The sequence below is a fragment of the Lissotriton vulgaris genome, chromosome 7, assembly GCF_964263255.1.
Source record: "Lissotriton vulgaris chromosome 7, aLisVul1.2, whole genome shotgun sequence".
Classification (NCBI taxonomy): Eukaryota; Metazoa; Chordata; class Amphibia; order Caudata; family Salamandridae; genus Lissotriton; species Lissotriton vulgaris.
The window spans coordinates 298,033,798-298,052,637 of record NC_141695.1 but is presented as its reverse complement, the minus strand read 5'-3'; positions in this window follow the sequence as shown (position 1 = coordinate 298,052,637).

The following is an 18,840-nucleotide window of genomic DNA, read 5'->3' as shown; positions in this document are numbered from 1 at the left end:
GCGTGTACTTTCAGTTAACTCTTTATTTCCCAAGCGCCATGAGATCAGCGAGTACAATGCTCTGGCGTTCAGCATCTAAAATGGCCGACACCGAATTCCCATCATGCATTGATCGCATCGCTCGAACACTAGCCCTCTGCCCCCTCCCTAAAGAAGAAAGGTAGGTATTCAAAGAAGGCAACTTCCCTCACCAGGAAGCTTATTGATGAAGGCTGTGCTTGTAGAATCACAGATCACTTGCTTTTTTTGCAAATAACCCGCTTATTCCACTACAGTGGTGACTAAAACAAAAAAAAAATGATTTCCCCTGATTTCCGCTGCACTGCGGACCACAGTACAGATGGTGTTCGGCTTCAGGTCAGAGAGGTTTTGATTAGAGATACGTCATTCTGTTTGTATTATACATGCTGCTGCCAATAAAGTTCCTCTAACTGTGGGAGTAGGGAAGCTGAGAGCAAACGTGAAATTTAGTGTGGAAAATGGAAGGAGAGGCGCCTCCAATATATATTTAAAATGCGCCACACACTTTTAACCTTTGTTTATTGATAGTGTAAAAACAGTTATTTTTTCATGTTTCGAACATTTTAAAGAACAAACTGGCAGATGCATCAAAGTAATGTTTTGCGAGTCCTTAATAGCGAATTTTAAGGAATCGCTATTAAAGACTCGCAAAACGGGATGCATGTAGGAATCGCAATGTTATTAGCGATTCCTTAAGATTCCTTATTAGCGATTAGCTATTACCGAATCGCTAATGTTCCGCTATTTCAAGGGTGCCAGGGTGTCCAAAGGACACCCTGTTGCACCCCTGAAATGGACCTGTGCACAAATGTTACACACACACATGCCCTAAGGGCATGTGTGCGCGCAACATGTAACTTTGAAAAATGCACAAAAGTGCATTTTTCAAAGTTTTAGCAAATTACCACGAAGTTCAACTTCATGGTAATTTGCTCCCCCTATTAGCGAAATCGCTATTTTTTTGGGTTTCATGCATTGCATTTAAGGAATCTCATTTTGGGATTCCTTAAATTCAAGAGCAATTTAAGGAATCTCTATTTAGAGATTCCTTAAATTGCGATTTCTGCATTTGGGATGATGCATCCCAAATGCAAAAATACCGGGAGCAAACGGGCAGATTCTGAGAATCTGCCCGTTTGCTAACGGTATTTTCTTTGATGCATCTGCCTGAAAGTGGTGTTATTGGGTAATGAGCAAATTGAAAAATATTCTTGGTTTAGAAACTCGTTGTTAACAATGTAGTGGTTTGGCATTGCTCGTCGTTTAGCCTTCGTGTTTATGGAATTTGTTGTTTAGGCAGTTCTTGTTTAATCCTTTTGAAACGGAACCAGCGCAGGGGGAAAGGACAGGAATGCACGTATTGGATAAATATGGTGAATTCCTGCCCTTTCCCTGTGATGCAGGGCAGGCCAACAAGGTAAGTTGCTGTGCTGCTCTGCGCCACCATTCTAGAAAATATGCTCCTTAGGTCCTTATCATGCCTGCTCCTACCTGAAGCAGATTGTAGCTGTTGCAGGGCAGGAGATTTTGTTGATAAAGAACTATTACAGTGGGAGCTATTAAGTTGTTACAGAAAAGGCAGTGATGAAATAAGGGCAGTACCTATGGATAATAAATGTATGGATATTTAAAATGAAGAATAAATGAATGAATGCTTGCATTGGTTTCTGCTTAGACATGCATCCTTTAAATAGAAACATATAGATTAAGCAGAAAAAGAAAGGGAAATATTTACAAGGAAATGATCGAGCACTGCAAGCCATCTTGCTGCGCTGAGCTGTGGCATTAGGAAAGTGCATGGCTGCATCATATTTACAACAATATGACACATTCCTGTGCTTTCCTCAATTCTGGCGAACAATTGGTTGCCTAGTGCCAATGCAGGCACCTGTGGACCATGGTGTAAGGGTGCCTGTGTTGCAGGGATGATTGTTTTGTGCAGGAAGGGACTCATTCCTGCACAAAAACAATCATTGATGGCATTTTCCTCCTTCAATGTGCGCTGTAATAGGCAGCACACTTAGAAAGCACTAAAAACAAGGAGAAATAAAAGTATTACTCCTTGTTGCGCCACTAAAATGCCTCCCCGACGCATTCTCAGCTTTACAGAACCTTGTAAATCTGGGAATTTGTCTGAATCTATGGGTGTTGCATGGAAACAGCCACTCCACCACCAAAGGAATGCCCCTTTTATGCAGAACAATGCGTTAAAGGGGGCCATATTTACAAGGCCATGAAAAGCCAGGGTAGTTTGTGTGGCCTTGTAAATATTTGACATGCTGTAAATATGTAAATATTTCCCTTTGAGATAATTTGTCTCTTCCCCTTTCCTCCCTCCTGTTTAAATCCCACAGGCTTGTGAAAAATGCAATCAGGCAAAATGTTTATTGTAGTCCTGAAGATGATCCCAATTTAATTTTGGAGACAGGGATCGAAACGTAACGTCGACAGTTTGTGCAGTACTGCTTCCCTTTCAATTTTGTAATATGTGTTGCTGTTACTGTCGGTTTGAGCTTATGTAAGATTTCATTGTATCGTAAGCCACCGTTCTTCTCCAAGTTGTTTGCCTGTTATTCTTTCTCCCCACGTATTGTCTTTTCTTTCCTCTTTGACTCGGTACAGGCTTGTGCCCAGTTAACTGTGGCTTGCTCCACTTCCTAATCCTGTTTATATTCACTAAAACCTTTGAAATAAATACCTCCTTGTCTGGCTGGACATTGGAGTAAAAGACAAACAGTCCTTATTTAAAGTCTGTGCTTATTATTTCACGTTACATCTACTAAAAGCTTAGGACCTTTGTTTGCTTTAAAACTTGTAAATATGGGCTAGCACACTGCGCCATCGGAGCTTGAAAAAAAAGTGACACTCTGGTGGCGCAAGGGGCTTGTAAATATGACCCAAAGTGTTGAAAGGAGGACAAGGGGACACAACAGGAAAGCAATAGAATTGCATATTTCAACAGAAAGCAGCAAAAACATAGCCCTACGCACAAAGCCCAAGGGTGCAAAACAGTGCCTGTTTTTACACAATGCTGAATTTAGACCTGGAGCTTATTTTCTGCTGTATCAGAATTTGCAGAATCCTGATCCATTAATATTAAGGAGGCAGGATTCTGTTTGAGAGTCCTACTGAGATGGCTGTGACTGCAGGGATGCAGGTCTTACAGGGACAGCAGCCACTATATCTGCATTCAAAATCATAAAATGACATTTTTTATCACAGAACGTGCACCATGAAGGGACACGCATAAAAACAGCATAATGAGAATCGTGCTTGTTTTTATGATTATACCGACTGTATATTAGTCACACAGTTTAATATGTTGCATGACAGAGATTTTGTGGCTGCATTAGCACTGCTAATTGTAAGAGCAACCCACACATTTATATTTCAAAAAGGGCTCTGCTACCATAGCATACGATCAGAGGCTCAAGCTGCACACGCTACTTCCAGGGTAACTGCTAGGGTTATTGTCAATTACCCCGGCCTTTCTGGGGCCACAACACTGTTGCAAACAAAGTGAAGTACTCCCTTCTAATATCAAGGGTACCTTTCTATAGTCAAACATAAGGCGTAGGAGGAAGATGCCCCATAGGGCTTATTCCAAGGATTTCATTAGGATTTTGTTAAATCTTTGCAATAAGATCTACAATTCTGGTGGCAGGAAAATGTGAAGGGGTATGTTCTTCTTGCCATCTACGTCATGTTCTATCCTGGCCACATGATTGTCAAATGCGCCACAAGCCAGTTTCTCCGAGGTGCGGGGAAATTTCATGGGGGTCTCTCCTCCATAATTCTGGAAGCCCGGTATTTCTCAAGACAGGGACAACTTTTTAAAATTTTTTATTTATTGGTATTTGCAAAGACATACAATGTCAAACCGTAATAAACATTCAGATCTTCGCACAACAGTACCCTTCGTCCAGACGTAACCTCACAGTGCATTCTATACATATAAGTAATGTTAATACAGTTGATATAACCAGTTACACAATTTCATTTATGTTCAGATAATCTATGAGATATTTCCAATAATCTTTTGGTCTTGAACATGCAGGTAGTTTTTCGTCATATGTGTGCAGAGTGTCCCTACAGTACACCAGATCTTGTATCCATTGCTTAGTCCTCGTTATGACCTTGCCACCCCAGTGTAAAGAAACTCTATGCTTGGCCATTAATAGGGCAATGGCAAAAAACGTACACTTTACAGTTCGCACATCTGGTACCAAACCCAAAAGACATGTACGAACATCACAGGTAATCACAGTTCCCACCATCTTACCCAGCACTTGCGTTACCTGCTCCCAGTAGTTTGCCACCGCTATACAATGCTATGCAAGATGTATAAAATCTGCGCTGTCAGCATTACATCGTGGACACCTAGAGTCCATGCGCAACCCGTATCGGTGAAGTCGCTCTGGCTATGGTAGGTCTGGTGTAGATACTTAAAATGCAAAATACTTAGGTTCCCATTGGGCATTAGTAAGCCTGTCAGTGCACAGGTAGCAGCCCACTCTTCATCCGATAAAGGGGTATCTAAACAGTCATTCCACTTTTCCTGTGCCCTGTATGCGGTGTCTGCTATGTCGTCCTGTATAGCAACATAAAGTCTGGAGACTGGGTGGGTAGGCGTAGGCGTAGTGAGTAATAGCTGCAATGACGCCAATTGTCGTGGCTCCTCAGGGAATGTGGGATAGAATTTCTTTATCGCCCTCTGCAACCTGTAGTATGTGAATCTAAACATCAGCTTTTGATTGCTAATGAAGATAAGATCATCCAACGTTTTAAACACACCATTGTGGTATAGATCCCCTATGTGATCAATGCCCACTTGTCTGAGTAGTCTCATACCCACCCTTTCCTGTGTGACTGATATATAGGGATGGTGGTGCAATGAAAGAGCTTGGGCACATAGCGGAGTTTTATGTGCATTCTCGGCAATAGTGCGCCAAGCCGCATTTGTGGTGTCTATAGTATTAATGTCTCGGTTGTGTAACGGGGGCCTCTGATGTGTGAGAATTGCTGTCAATAGAATCGGCAGTGCGTCGCCCTCTTCAATTGCTACATGCATGAGAAAGGGAACTGTGTGATACCAAAAGTGCGCGAACTGCACTTGCACACTTAGATAATACAGTAAAAAATCAGGGACCTTGAACCCACCCCGCGAATAAGGTAATGTCAAGATACGCATCTGTATTCGGGCCTGCTACCTGCCCAGATTAGGCGGAGCACCATGGTGTTAATCCTGCGGAACACCTCCGCAGGTGGCTTAATGGGAACATTAGTGAATAAAGTAGTTTTGGCAGGATGACCATTTTCACGATGGCCAACCTATCAGCCAGGGACACCGGTAAATGGATCCATCTCTTGATAATTTTTCCTCCAGTGTACTAATCGCCCTGCCATAATTAGTGCGAATAACTACTTCCGGTTCTCTATGGAACCAAACCCCTAAGTATTTTACTGGTTCTGATTGCCATTCTAATGGGTAATCAGTTGGATGAGGGTGAGTAGTGTCAGTCAGCGGAATTATTAAAGACTTGGACCAGTTGATTTTTAACCCTGAGTGTTCCCCAAATTTAATATACTCCCTCAATAACCGGTTAAGATTCTGCTCTGGATCCCGAACATATTGCATCATGTCATCTGCATGTAGTGAAATATACAAAGGGCGTTGCGGGAACTGGAGCGCCAAATAGTGATGTCCCTGCCTTATCTTGCAGGCCAATGGCTCCAGTGCAATTGCAAATAACAGAGGAGACAGAGGACACCCCTGCCGTGTCCCCCGTGCTATAGGTATGGCGTTGGATATGTATTTATTTATCTAGATCGGCGCTACTGGCCGCATACAACACTTGAACCCATTGTAAAAAAATCGGGGGAAACCCCATACAACGCAAGACAGTATGCAAATATGGCCTTTCTATCGAATCAAAGGCTTTAGCCCCATCTGACAGTATCGCAGCAGCCCTGGTGCTAGGAATTAGATAATGAGATAGGGCAAAGAGCGTTCGGGTGTTAGGCGTTGTTGAACGCGATGGAATAAAGCCCGATTGATCGGGCAAGATCAAATTGGGCATCAAAGGTTGCAACCGGGTGGCAATTAATTTGGACAAGATCTTTGTGTCCACGGTAATTAGGGACAGGGGTCTGTAGTAATGACTGTACTCTGGATCCTTATTGGGCTTCAAAAGGGCTATTAACATGGTTTCCCTCAGTGTCTGTGGCAGCATGAGCTTATCATGGGCATCTCCGTACATTTCAACCAGGGGCTTGGCTAACTGGTCGGCACATGATTTATAAAATTCACAGGTGAACACATCAGGTCCCGGAGCTTTCCCGTTGGGAAGGGATTTAATGATCTCAGTTACTTATTCCACCGTGATTGGTAGTGACAAGCATTCACGTTGCGCATCTGATAACCACACTATCGACACATCCGCTAAATAGCGCATAATGTCCTCTGGAGATACAGCGTGCTGCGAGGTGTATAATTCCCCAAAAGCAGACATAAATTATTTTAGGATACCTTCGGCATCTCGGTGTATGAACCCCTCCCCATCTCTAATTGCCTGTATTACAGTTGGTGATCGTCCAGCACAGATTTTGTCTGCTAATGTTTGTCCAGGCCTACCACCTTCGCCATAAGATCGTGCTACCTTGTGTTTTGTAATATATTTAAGTTTGTTGTCTGCATATGTTTGGTATTCCCGACAGCACCAATCTCATCTCGCTTAGATTTTTGCTTCTTGGGTGCGTTCCTACTCACACTCCAGAGCACAAAGCCTATCTTCACGAAGGGCTAGCTGATGCTGAATATCCCTTAATATGCCTGCTGTAGTACTTATGCAAACCCCCTAATCGTGGCTTTAAATGCCTCCCAGAGGAGACCTGGATCATCGGTAGTAGGTGTATTTAGCTCAAAATATTGAGTAATTGCAGTGCTAACAGTGCTAGTGTAGACTAGGTCGAGCAGCGCTTTCGCATTAAACCTCTAACTCTATGGGGTGGTACATAATGTGGCAGCAATAGTATAAGCAATACTGGATTATGATCGGACAACGTTTTTGAGAGATGAGAGACAGACCTCGTCCAGTGTGATACCTCACCAGTTCCCAACCAATAGTCTATTCGTGACCAACTACTATGGACAACTGACATATGTGTAGCCTCCGTATCTGTGGGGTGCCTGGCTCTCCAGAGATCCACAAGCTGCATGTCTACCATTATGTTGTTCAATGTACTCAGCGCACATTTATGGGGCTCTGTCGATGCTCCAGATTTATCCAATGTTTCATTTAATGCAATATTAAAATCCCCAACCCAAATTAAGGGAATGTCAGGGAGGTCAAGGATCTTGAGCCAAAGCACATGGTAAAAAGGAGGGTCATCTATATTTGGACCATATGTGTTAAGTAAAGCAAGTTTGTGAGCTCTCAAAATTCCAGTTACTATGACATATCGGCCCTCGGGATCTGTAACCGTATCCTCTATTTGGAAATTCAAGCCCTTTCTCAACAGAATAAGTACCCCCCCGGAATATGAAGAATATGCAGAGCCATGTACCGATTCCGTCCACCGTTGACCAATACAGGGATTTGCATTAGGGGCAATATGTGTCTCTTGCAAGAAAACTATATCAATTTGTAACCGATTGAAGTAAGCTATAATTTGATGTATCTTTTTTGGGTTCTTGAGACCTCTTACATTCCAGGTCTGTAGATTCCAATGTTTAGGTAATGATTTCTCAGTAAGCATGTCTAGTTTAAGGTACGAGGCACAGACTGGTGTAGCATTCTTCTCCTATACCCAACATATCAACTATGTAACAGAATATTGATGCATAGTGTAAGGCTCCTCCGGACTACAGCGGTACATCTTAAGTGCATTGATACGGAAACAAAACAATACCCAACTCTAACCCCCCCTCCCACTACCCACTTCAGCATCCCAATTATGCCAAAGACATGTCCCCACAGTCACAAAAAAGATTGTTAAACCCCAGTCTAGGAACTCCCGTGTGGGGGGTCCACTGAATGCACACATCTGCATCCAACATAGTGGATGTGGACAGAAGTACAATATGTACGCAGACTATGAGAAAATATGAAGCCTACAATAAAATAGCAATAATAGACTGAGAATGGTAGCTAGTATTTGCAGAGTACTGGTGAGAACCTCCCCCCCCCCCCGAGCCGTCCAGTAGAAATGCATTTAAGCAGTGTCCAAAACAATAAAGAACCTCAGCATGAAAACATTGTACGTGGTATCTGTTCAGGCATGTGAGACAACATATCTTCCCTCAGGTAAACATGTCAAGGAAGAGGCAGCTATAGACCACAGGCTGTCCAAAAAAGGATCAAACCACAAACCCAGCAGGATATGCATACAAAAGGCGTTATGACTGCACACCAGTGTACTGTCTAGGTGTGTAGTATGCGAGGATACATTAGTCACTAATTTGAGGTTCCGTCAACTCGTGCAGGCCATCACCTCTGTGCGAAATAGCAGATGTTGAGAAAGACGGCTAACACAATTATCAGGATGTTCTTGGGAGCGTTTGTCCTTCGACACATCTTACAACCAGCATGTAGTCCCATAGTACACAGTTAACACTCCCAACCAATGTGATCAGTAGTGCAACATGAATGTTACCTTTAATGAGTTCTCCAGCAGCACGCTGCCAAAAGCGCCTAATGGCCTACCAGTCCATGATGACAAGGAGACAAATGTCCTACCCTTACGAGCAGTTGTCAGTCCGAGTCCTGGGCCTGCTCAGCATGCTTCGGATCCCGCTGTCTTTGATGCAATTTCTTTAGGAAGTCCTGTGCGGCTTTCGGAGTAAGAAGAATCGTGGAGTGGCCATCATGAGTCACCTTCAGCCGAGCTGGGTAGAGCATAGCGTACTCCACGCCCAGCTCTGGCAGTTTCTTTTTAGCCAGATTAAATTCCTTATGTGCTAATTGGACTGCCATCGTGAAGTCCGGGTAAAACTCCAGTGCGTTACTCGGATAATGAATGTGCCACTTCTCACAAGCTAGTCTTGAGATTACATCGCGGTCTCTATAATTAAGAAGGCGGGCAATGATAGGGTGCGGAGGTGCACCCAGTTTTGGCCTCGGGGCCAAGGACCTGTGGGCACGCTCCACCAGCATCACCGAGAAGAGGTGTTCCGCACCAAAGGTACTACGGATAAGTTCCTCCACGTACATTGGGTCCGAGGCAAGATGGCGGTCGTGGCGTGGGCTGTGTAGCAGCTCGAACTTCTCCCTCCTGACTCTCCCAGAAGGGAACTGGACATTACACCCTCATTTGACTGTTTTCTCTGTCGGTTGATAGAGAAGAGTGCTTGGTGTTTATTACTTTGGCAGTGCTGAGTTACAAGATGCTGTTACAAAACGCTGTGGCAACAAAGTAGCAAGGCACCTCAATTCACAATTCTCAATGCCGTGAAGCCCTCCGGAGTTGACTTGGGACACAATGGAGTATTAGAGCACAGATTTTTCTAAATTGGCAACATCTGTTAAAATTGTGCACTCCAGGACTCGGAGTTTGTGCACCGTTAACAGGAGGCGGTAGCTGAGCGAGTGGACGCCTTTCCAAGTGTGAGCGGTCTGATGCTGATGCAGGGCGGCGTGTGCTACAGCCATTACCGAGCTCGTCTTTGGCACTTCCCAGCGTTGATGCTGGGTTTTCACTCGCGTAATACCCCTGGAAGTGGAGGCGCTGTGGCGCGAAAAAGGAAAATGCCTCCCGAACCACCAGTGAAAGTTGTCACACGGAGCGGTAAAGCTGGGACCCAACCTGCTACGTCGTGGGGGCTGGAGAATGTCGGTGGAGACGAAAGCAGTACGGGCTGGCGGAGGTGAGAGCTCCCAAACTACTTCTCCCAGTAATGCTCATAAAGGTGCTGCTTCGTCTTCTAACAATGCTGCAACCCCTCGTTTACCACAGCAAGGCTGACAAAATCTTTAGGCTATGTTTGAGCGCCCAACTTTGAAGAATTTAGAAATTCAAGCTGTAGTATCGAGCACACTAACTACAATATCCACACCAGGTATCTCATTCTCTGACAGCGGAATGTTTGAAGGCAATGTTAATTCGGTGGGTGATGCTAGTGAACCAGCTCTGTCTACATTAACAGACCCCCCCATAAGTATGACCTCTCTGGTTGGGACCGGGCAGGATAATGTTAGACTATTAGAAATAACAGAAGTAAGTGAAACCATAGAAATACAGACTGCTCCGGATTTCAGCTTGAGGAGTGAGGAGAATTGCATTATGGGAGATGGAGTCTCTCACGGAATTGCGGATTCTACTAAACAGACTTTGCTTAGCTGCAAGAAAGACTTGGCAAATGCTACGATAAAAGATATTATAGAGCCTGACTCGCTTGATGTCGGTGATGGTAGGCAGGGATTAATACCTACATATGAAACTGGTGAAAAATTATTTTCCATGTCGGACCAATCCTCTGATGAGAGCGCAAATGATAGCAGAGACTGGGTAGAGGATAGCGACGATAGTGTGTCAATGGAGAATGTAAGGGGAAATTTGGTTTCTCCAAGCCCAAGTATTGGAACGCAAGAAAAGAGCGTTACAGCTGCAGGCTAATAGAACAGAATCAGTAACAGAATTAGAAAAGGATGGGGGAATGCCTGTTAAGGAACATAGAATGCTTGGACAAAGAAAAATCCTCCCCTCAGGAGATTACCTTGGCCACAATTTATGACACAATGATGACTCATAGAGCAGAGAGCAAAGCAGAGAATTTACGCACTCAAGCTACTTGCTGCAAGGTTAAAAATGCTCTCCGAAGAGTGATGAAAACGTGTGCAGAAACTGGAGACAGAGTTACCGAAACTGAGGCCAGAACTTCAGCATTGGAGGATGAAGCTGCTGCCCAGAAGATAGAGCTGGAGTTAGTAAAATCCCATTGGGATGACCTTAGCCATAAACTATCGGAGTTAGAAAACTATACTCGAAGAAATAATTTACGCTTTTTAGGTGTACCCGAAAATAAGGAGGGCTCTGATACACGGAAATTTGTAGCGGAACTATTACGAGAAGCTTTTCCTGAACTGACAACATGGGATTGGGCAAAGGAAATACAAAGGGTGCACTGTTTCCCTTTTAAAAAGAAACAGCCACTTGGAGGAGAAGGAGATCTTCCCAGGGCAAGGCTCGTGTGTTTTAATAATTTCTTAGCTCGGGAAAATATCTTTATGAGAGCACGCCCTGACAAAAAAACATCTGCCAAAGACTGTAATTTTTTTATTAGGCCAGATTTTTGTCAGGCCACTGTCTTTAAAAGATGGCATCTGCGCCAATTGATTCCTGAATTCCAACAAAAAGGGGCAGCGGTCTTTTTGAAGAACCCGGCTAACCTTAAAGTCATGTTTAAGGGGCAAACAAAATTCTTCTTGTCTGAAGTTAAGGCCAGAGAATACCTTGAGGGTATAAAATAGATAATGGTTGGGAAAAAATGTCATCTAATGGCTTAGTGTATTGACAGGCTTGTCTGTTTCAGCTTTATAATTCTTTTTTTTGGAGTGTTCGGGAAGAGGGAGGACACGGCACTCCATATCTCACAGGGATTAATGATCCCTGGGCCTCATGTGTTAGGTAGGGAGACAGGGAGGGGGGGTGGGCTCAGAGGGCTGGAGTGGGGGGGGAGAGGCTGGGGTTGGTGGGTAGGTGGTGGGTGGGTGAAAAGTCAGCAGCAGAACTAAAGCATGTAGCTCTAAATAGTGGATGGTGGAAAATTGTATACTTTGAGAGTGATGCAATCCTAGAGGTGGAGGAAGTAGCAAATGAAATGTTTAAGTTTCTATTTGATGATAATGGATAAGAAAATTAAAATTTGTTCGTTGAATATATGTGGCCTTAATGACTATAAAAAACGACAGGTTTTGGCTAAAGTTGTGCAAATTTTACATATCATATACTCTGGTTACAAGAGACTCATATTGCTTGGGCTAATAGGGGATACTTGGAGAACTTAGGTTTAGATTTGGCAGTTTGCTCTAAACAATCAGGGGTGAAAAGAGGGGTAGCTATTCTGATAAAACGGGGAGTTGGTAGTTGTATCAGGGCAGCAGCAGACAAGTGGGGCTGTTGGGCTATTGGGGAATTTAGGATTGGGGAACGTGCATTCACACTGTGTAATATTTACGGTCCTAATTTGGATGATGCTGAACTATTAGATTTTATTAATCTTGAAATAGCCCAATGGCCACATTCTTTGATAATGTGTGGTGACTTCAACATAAATATTGCTGCTGGCTTTAATGTTCGATCAACTCGTGTCTATACAGGTAGAAAGAAGCTAATGTACTCATGGGGTTTAATGATAGATCACGGTTTGCATGATGTTTGGAATGTATTACACCCTGAGAATCCTGGTTTTACCTTTTTCTCTGCCCCCCACTCCAAATTTGCTCGGTTAAATTATTTTTTATTCGTGGCACCTCTGTTATCCAAAGTCAACATCTCAATTCATCCTAAATTGGTATCAGACCATAATCCGGTGGTTTTAGAGGTGGCTTTGGAGTTAGGGTTCTAATTGGGCCCCCGACTTTGCACTTTTGACAGGCAGTTATTAGTTGATAAAGAGAATTTTCAATTTATGAGCAAGGTTATCAAGGAATTTTTTGTTATAAATAAGGGGACAGCCTCTCAGGAGATTGTATGGGACACATTTAAATCAATTGTCAGAGGTGAAACCCTTAACTTCTCCAAATTTAAACGTAGAAAAGCTTTGAGGAAACATCAACAACACTTTGAAAGGGTGACTACTGCTGAATGTAAACTAGCTGACTCAATACGACTTGGACTGGAGCCCGCTTTAGTCCAAAAAGCTCAATAGGATCTTTCTATTGCAAGATCGTTTGCATATACAAATATCGCGGAGCAGATTGCTGAAAAATTCACAAGATACAAAGAAGAAGCGTATGAATTCGGTGAAAACACCGGTAGAGTATTGGCAAAGAGGCTAAGGGAAAGAGCAGTGTATAACCATATCTCAAAAATTGTGGATATACAAGAGAATCTGCAGGATACTAATGCAGGGGTCCTTGAGGCGTTCCAAGGTTTTTATCAAACATTATATAGCATATCTGGGTCTGATACGGGGTGTGGATTGGGCGTTGGGGAAGAAAAGGAATATTTTAATGACTTGACCTCTGAGACATTATCAGACCATTGTAAAACAACATTATCTATCCCTTTAGATCCTTCGGAGGTGGAATTAGCACTTTTAGCTTTGGCTCAAGGCAAAGCTATGGGCCCTGATAGCATTCCGCTAGAATTCTATCGTACGTTTTGGAATATATTAAAGACTGAACTAGTGGAAGTATGTCAACAGGCTTATTTAGGTAGGGCACCAGATTCATGGTCAAAAGCAACGATCGTAGTTTTTAAACAGAAAGGTAAAAAAGAAACTGAACTGGGTTCATACAGGCCTATTTCGCTATTGAACACAGATAGCAAGATATATTCTAAAATCTTGGCGAATAGGATGTGTGATCTGATTCCTGGATTAGTCTCTGTTAGGCAGCATGGGTTTATCCAGCGTAGAGACACCACTGATCATAATAAAAGGATCATCTCTATATTGGACTGGGCACAAAGTATAAAATCTTCCGTCAGCTTGGCCCTGTTGGATGCCGAAAAGGCATTCGACAGGGTCTCGTGGCAGTTTTTGGGGGCGGTTTTGGCTTGGAAGGGATTTCCGATAGAATTTATCACAGCGATACAGACTCTGTATTCCCATCCCTCAGCTGTAATTCGTGTAAGCGGGGAAGTGTCTAGAGAAGTGGCGATTGCAAGGGGGAGGAGACAAGGTTGTCCCTGCTCCCCTCTGCTTTTCGCCTTATATATTGACCCTTTTATAGCTAGTACGAATACATACTGGATCTTTTAAAGTTTTTGCATACACAGATGATATTGCTGTCATAACATCAAACATTGAAGAGGCCTTACCTCGGATAATTGAGGCGGCGAGAATTTTTGGGAAACTTTCCGGCTACTAATTAAATGTCGCCAAAACCCAAATGCTTCATTCACAAACTGGAAGCCCTGAAAACATGACTTTTGAGACAGAGGAAACTTATCTTGGCATTAAGATCACGCCGAAGGTAGAGGATATTATTGCTATAAATCTTGACCCTATCATTAACTCATCTAATAAAACCTTAGAAAGGATCAATAACTTACATCTCTCTTTGTACGGTCGCAGTAACGTTTGAAAAATGTTTCCTAAATTTTTGTATATATTTCGATCCCTCCCATTTTTAATTCCTGCCATTTTTTTTGTCCAAATCGAGAGAATGTGTTCAAGGTTTCTTTGGGGCTACCATCGAGCTAGAAGAGCTTTGAAATGGTGCTTTTTGCCCAGAGAGAGAGGAGGTTGGATGATACCCGATTTCCAACTTTATCATTGGACTGCCATATCGCAACATATGGGGGTTGTTAATTCTGCCGGTAGATCCGACACCAGATTTTGCCTCCCCCTCAATATATGAGATTCTTTTAGGAACAGAAGCAAAGCAGTGTTTGAATCGTATAATCGAGCCAAGCTATTTAAAAAAAACAAAATTTAAGGCAGTTTTTGCAGCATACATAATATGGAGAAAAACAAAAAAGTAACTAGGCATTGGCCCAGATCTGAGTATTTATACCCCTCTTCAAAATTCTTTTTTTCTACCTGGGATTTTCCGTGGTTATGTATAAATGTTTACTTGATGCACAAAAATTTCTAAAAAAGGGAGGAGCTACGCGGGCATCCAAGATGGTCGCGTGAGCAGAGAGCTCCCGAGACCCGCGCCGTCCTCCTTTATCTATCCTTCACCTATCCTGGTCATTTTGACGGGCTTTTGCAGCACTATCATCGCTGATGCTACTGATCCTTTTCCGGTCGAAATCGGACCGTGGGGACCATTTTTCTGCAACTTGGAACTTTCTGGCCTGCCCGCTGGCGCGGCCGGGGACTCGGCTGCCCACTGTGGCCGACATGTAATTGAACAACAACGGCTGCCTGGCATCTGGCCCGCCGGAGGTGTATTGCTTTCACTTTCGGTTTCCTTCCCTTTGTTCCTGTCTCCTCCTACTCTGCCTCGCCTGCTGCCCTCTCGATCTGAACGATCCTCCGTTGGACTGGCAAGGAGGCCGCTACACCTCTGCTTCATTGGCGCATCGGAGTTTCGAGACTTTTCTACCTGTTCATCACCTCCTTTGGCTAGCCGCCCAACTCTGATGCGAGATGGCGACGAAAGTGGAGGCCGAAAGACGCCGGAAAGCTGCGACCCGGGGGGGATCGATTCAAACGAACATGATCGAACGCTATACCCAGCCGAGAGGCTCCCCCGGGACCGTATGCATGGGTGCTGAAGGACTTCAAACGGGCACATTGTCCACGTCGGAAGTGTCGCTCCAAGACCTAATGGCTGCCATCACTGGACTTAAGGCCGACATGGGCCAACAGTTTGAGGCCGTGGTGACCAAAATTGACACGGTGGCGGTGGATGTGACTCTGATCCGAGCCGACCTGGCCAAAACGAATGAGCGGGTGAAGGCACTGGATCTTAAAACGTCGAGCCTGGTGACCGACATGGCTGAGGCGCAGTCCGAAATTGGCAATCTGCGTGCATCGCACGACTTGCTGCTCAAGCGGATGGAGGACTATGATAACAGGGCCAGGCGGAACAACATACGCCTGGTCGGAGTTCCGGAAGGCGATGGTTCGGTAGCGACCGATCTGCTGGTCGAGGAACTGATAGTCGCCCACCTGGCCCCGGCAGGGCTTAGTAAGTTCTTTGCCGTTGAGCGCGCCTATCGTTTCCCCGGAGGTCAAGCGAAGCTGGGGAATCCGCCGAGGCCTATCATTGCCAAGCTTTTTCACTACCGGGACAGGGATGCTATCCTCCAGGCCGCCCGTAAGCATGGTCCCCTGAAGTATGACAATAACTCCATCTCCATATATCCCGACTTCACTCCTCAAGTGCAGCGGCAAAGATCTGGTTTCCTCGGGGTGAAGCGTCGCCTAAGGGACCGGGGACTGAAATACGCCATGCTGTTTCCGGCCCGGCTCCGGATTGAATATCGGGAACGTGCCTATTTCTTTGATCAACCTGAACGTGCTGCCGACTGGCTGGACTCGTTGCCGGCAGATGACTTTGGGAGCGGAGGCCCTGGTGGCGCGGAGGGTGGTGCAGAGGCCCAGGAGTAACAGATGCCCTGGAGGTTCCGATTGAGACTATGCAACGTACTGTACATATTGACTTATTCTCTGATGACTCTGCCCGTGGCGGTGCGGTAACGGGTGATTTCTCCCTTCCTCCTCGGGGGGTTCTTTGTGTAGAAGTATGGGGCGACAGGCACACTGCAGTTGGGGGTGGCTTTTTAGTCAGCAGGGGTGCAGGGAGGGGGGTGTTGTAACGGGTTTGGGTTCTGGAGTCGGTGTTTGGGGACTGGTTTGTGTTTCGTTTCATTTGTTCTGTTCTCTGTTTCATGGTATTTCATATCTTGCAATGATTGTTCATAGTGGGTCCTGCTGGGGGGTGGGTGTGGAATGTTTCTGCCATAATGGGGGGGGGTGAACTGCGGATTCTTTCCTGGAACGTGAATGGTCTGGGGGATAGAATTAAGCGGGGCATTGTACTGCAATTTTTGAGGCGCCACGCCCCTGATGTTGTGTTCCTTCAAGAGACCCACTTGATTGGTAACGCTTGCAAGGCATTAGACCGCCGGGGTTATCGACTGGTTGCACATGCGGGTTTCACTTCGGGTTCCCGGGGTGTGGGTATTATGGTAAAGTCTTCTCTTGCTCTTGCTATTGATGATGTTATCCTTGATGAGCGTGGGCGGTATGCTGCTGTTTCGGGGAGGTGGGAGGGTAAACAGGTCGTGCTTGTTGTTGTCTATATCCCCCCGGGACTGCAGGCTACCACTTATGCTGATTTAGGTAGGACTCTTCTTGGGCTGCCAGACGGCCTGTTGGTCCTGGGTGGGGACTTCAATTCTGTCATGTCCGGCGACTGCGACCGACTACCCCCTAGAGTATTACCACAGTCCCAGATGTGGCTCAGTGAAATGGCTGACACTTTTGGCTTAGTAGATGTCTGGCGCTCACTACATCCCACGCTCCAACAATACACTTTTCATTCTGGCGCGCACGGCAGCCTCTCCCGTATTGACTACTTTTTTATGTTAGCCTCCACTTTGTCCACTGTTCGTGAGATTCGGCACCTTCCCCGGGGAATCTCGGACCACTCCCCCCTGTTGATCACGATTTCCGTGGGTGGTCGGCATGGTAACAGAGTCCCCCCGATCCCCCCCTGGCATTTTAAAAACCCCCGGCTCCGCTCGGAATTGATTAAAGCAATAGATTGCTATTTTTCTGAGAACCTGGGCTCTGTCACTTCCCCCACTGTTCTCTGGGAGGCCTTCAAGACGGTTATTCGGGGTTCCGCCCTGTCACTCATTGCTACTGAGCGTAGGGTAAAGAGGGAGGCTGTTGTGGCTCTTGAAACTGAAATCACTGCGCTTGAAAGTGAGTTGGGTGGGAATGACACGCCTGCACTGTTGCATGAATTGGAACTGAAACAAGCAGACTATAAGGCCTGTGTCACGGATGCTGCTAAATTGATGCGGTCTACTCAACTTGGTCGACTGTACGATGTGGGTGACAAGGCTAGCAAGCTTCTTGCATGGCTGGATAGGACTGAGCGTGCGAGTCGTGTCGTTCCCTCCATTGTTCGTGATTCTGGTGTTACTGTCTCGGATCCGGGTGAGGTTGTTGAGTGTTTTGTTGACCACTTTCGTATGGTTTATACGCCTGTTAGTGATCGAGATGAGGCCGACTCCAGATTCCTCCTGCGTGACATTGCCCTGCCTACCGTGTCTGATGAGGACTGCCTCGCTTTGGAGGCCCCCTTTACCGTCGACGAGATTGCCCTCGCAATCCGTTCCCTTCGCTCGGGTAAGGCAATGGGCCCTAACGGACTCCCCATTGAACTCTACAAACTTTCCCCTGACAAGATGGCCGCTCATCTGCGTCACATGTTTCTTGAGGCGGTTGAGACCGGATGCCTCCCCCTTGAGCAGCGCCTTGCTACCATAGTGGTCATTTATAAGGATGGCAAACCTCGTGACCGCTGTGCCTCGTACTGCCCCATCTCCCTTCTTAATGCGGAACCCAAAATCCTTGCTAAGGTGCTGGCCAATCGGATGCTTGCTGTTATCTGCGACTTGATCCATCCGGATCAATCCGGGTTCATTCCTCACAGGAACACTGCTCTTAATTTACGTAGGCTCCACAGTGTCCTCGCGAGAGCTTCTACTCTCGCCGAGCCAGCAGTGATCGCCTCCCTTGACGCCACGATGGCATTTGATACCATTGAATGGCCTTACCTATGGGCAGTCCTCGCCAAATTTGGCTTTGGCCCCACCTTCATCGCATGGGTCAAGCTTCTCTATGAACAGCCGCTAGCTCAGGTCGCTGTGAACGGGAGGTGCTCAGACCCATTTCCTTTGGGCCGTAGCACACGTCAAGGATGTCCCCTTTCTCCGCTTTTGTTCGCTTTGGCACTCGAACCTCTAGCCGCGTGGCTCCGGTGGGAACCCTCGATCAAAGGGATCCGATGGTCCCCTGGCCTCGAGGATCGTGTTTCCTTGTATGCGGACGACATCCTCCTTTACCTTACTTCCCCTCAGAAGTCACTCAATGTCCTCTTCGACGTCCTTACGTCCTTCGGTAAGAACTCGGGGCTGGTCATTAACTGGACCAAGTCCTGTGTCTACGCCATAGCTGGTATTCTA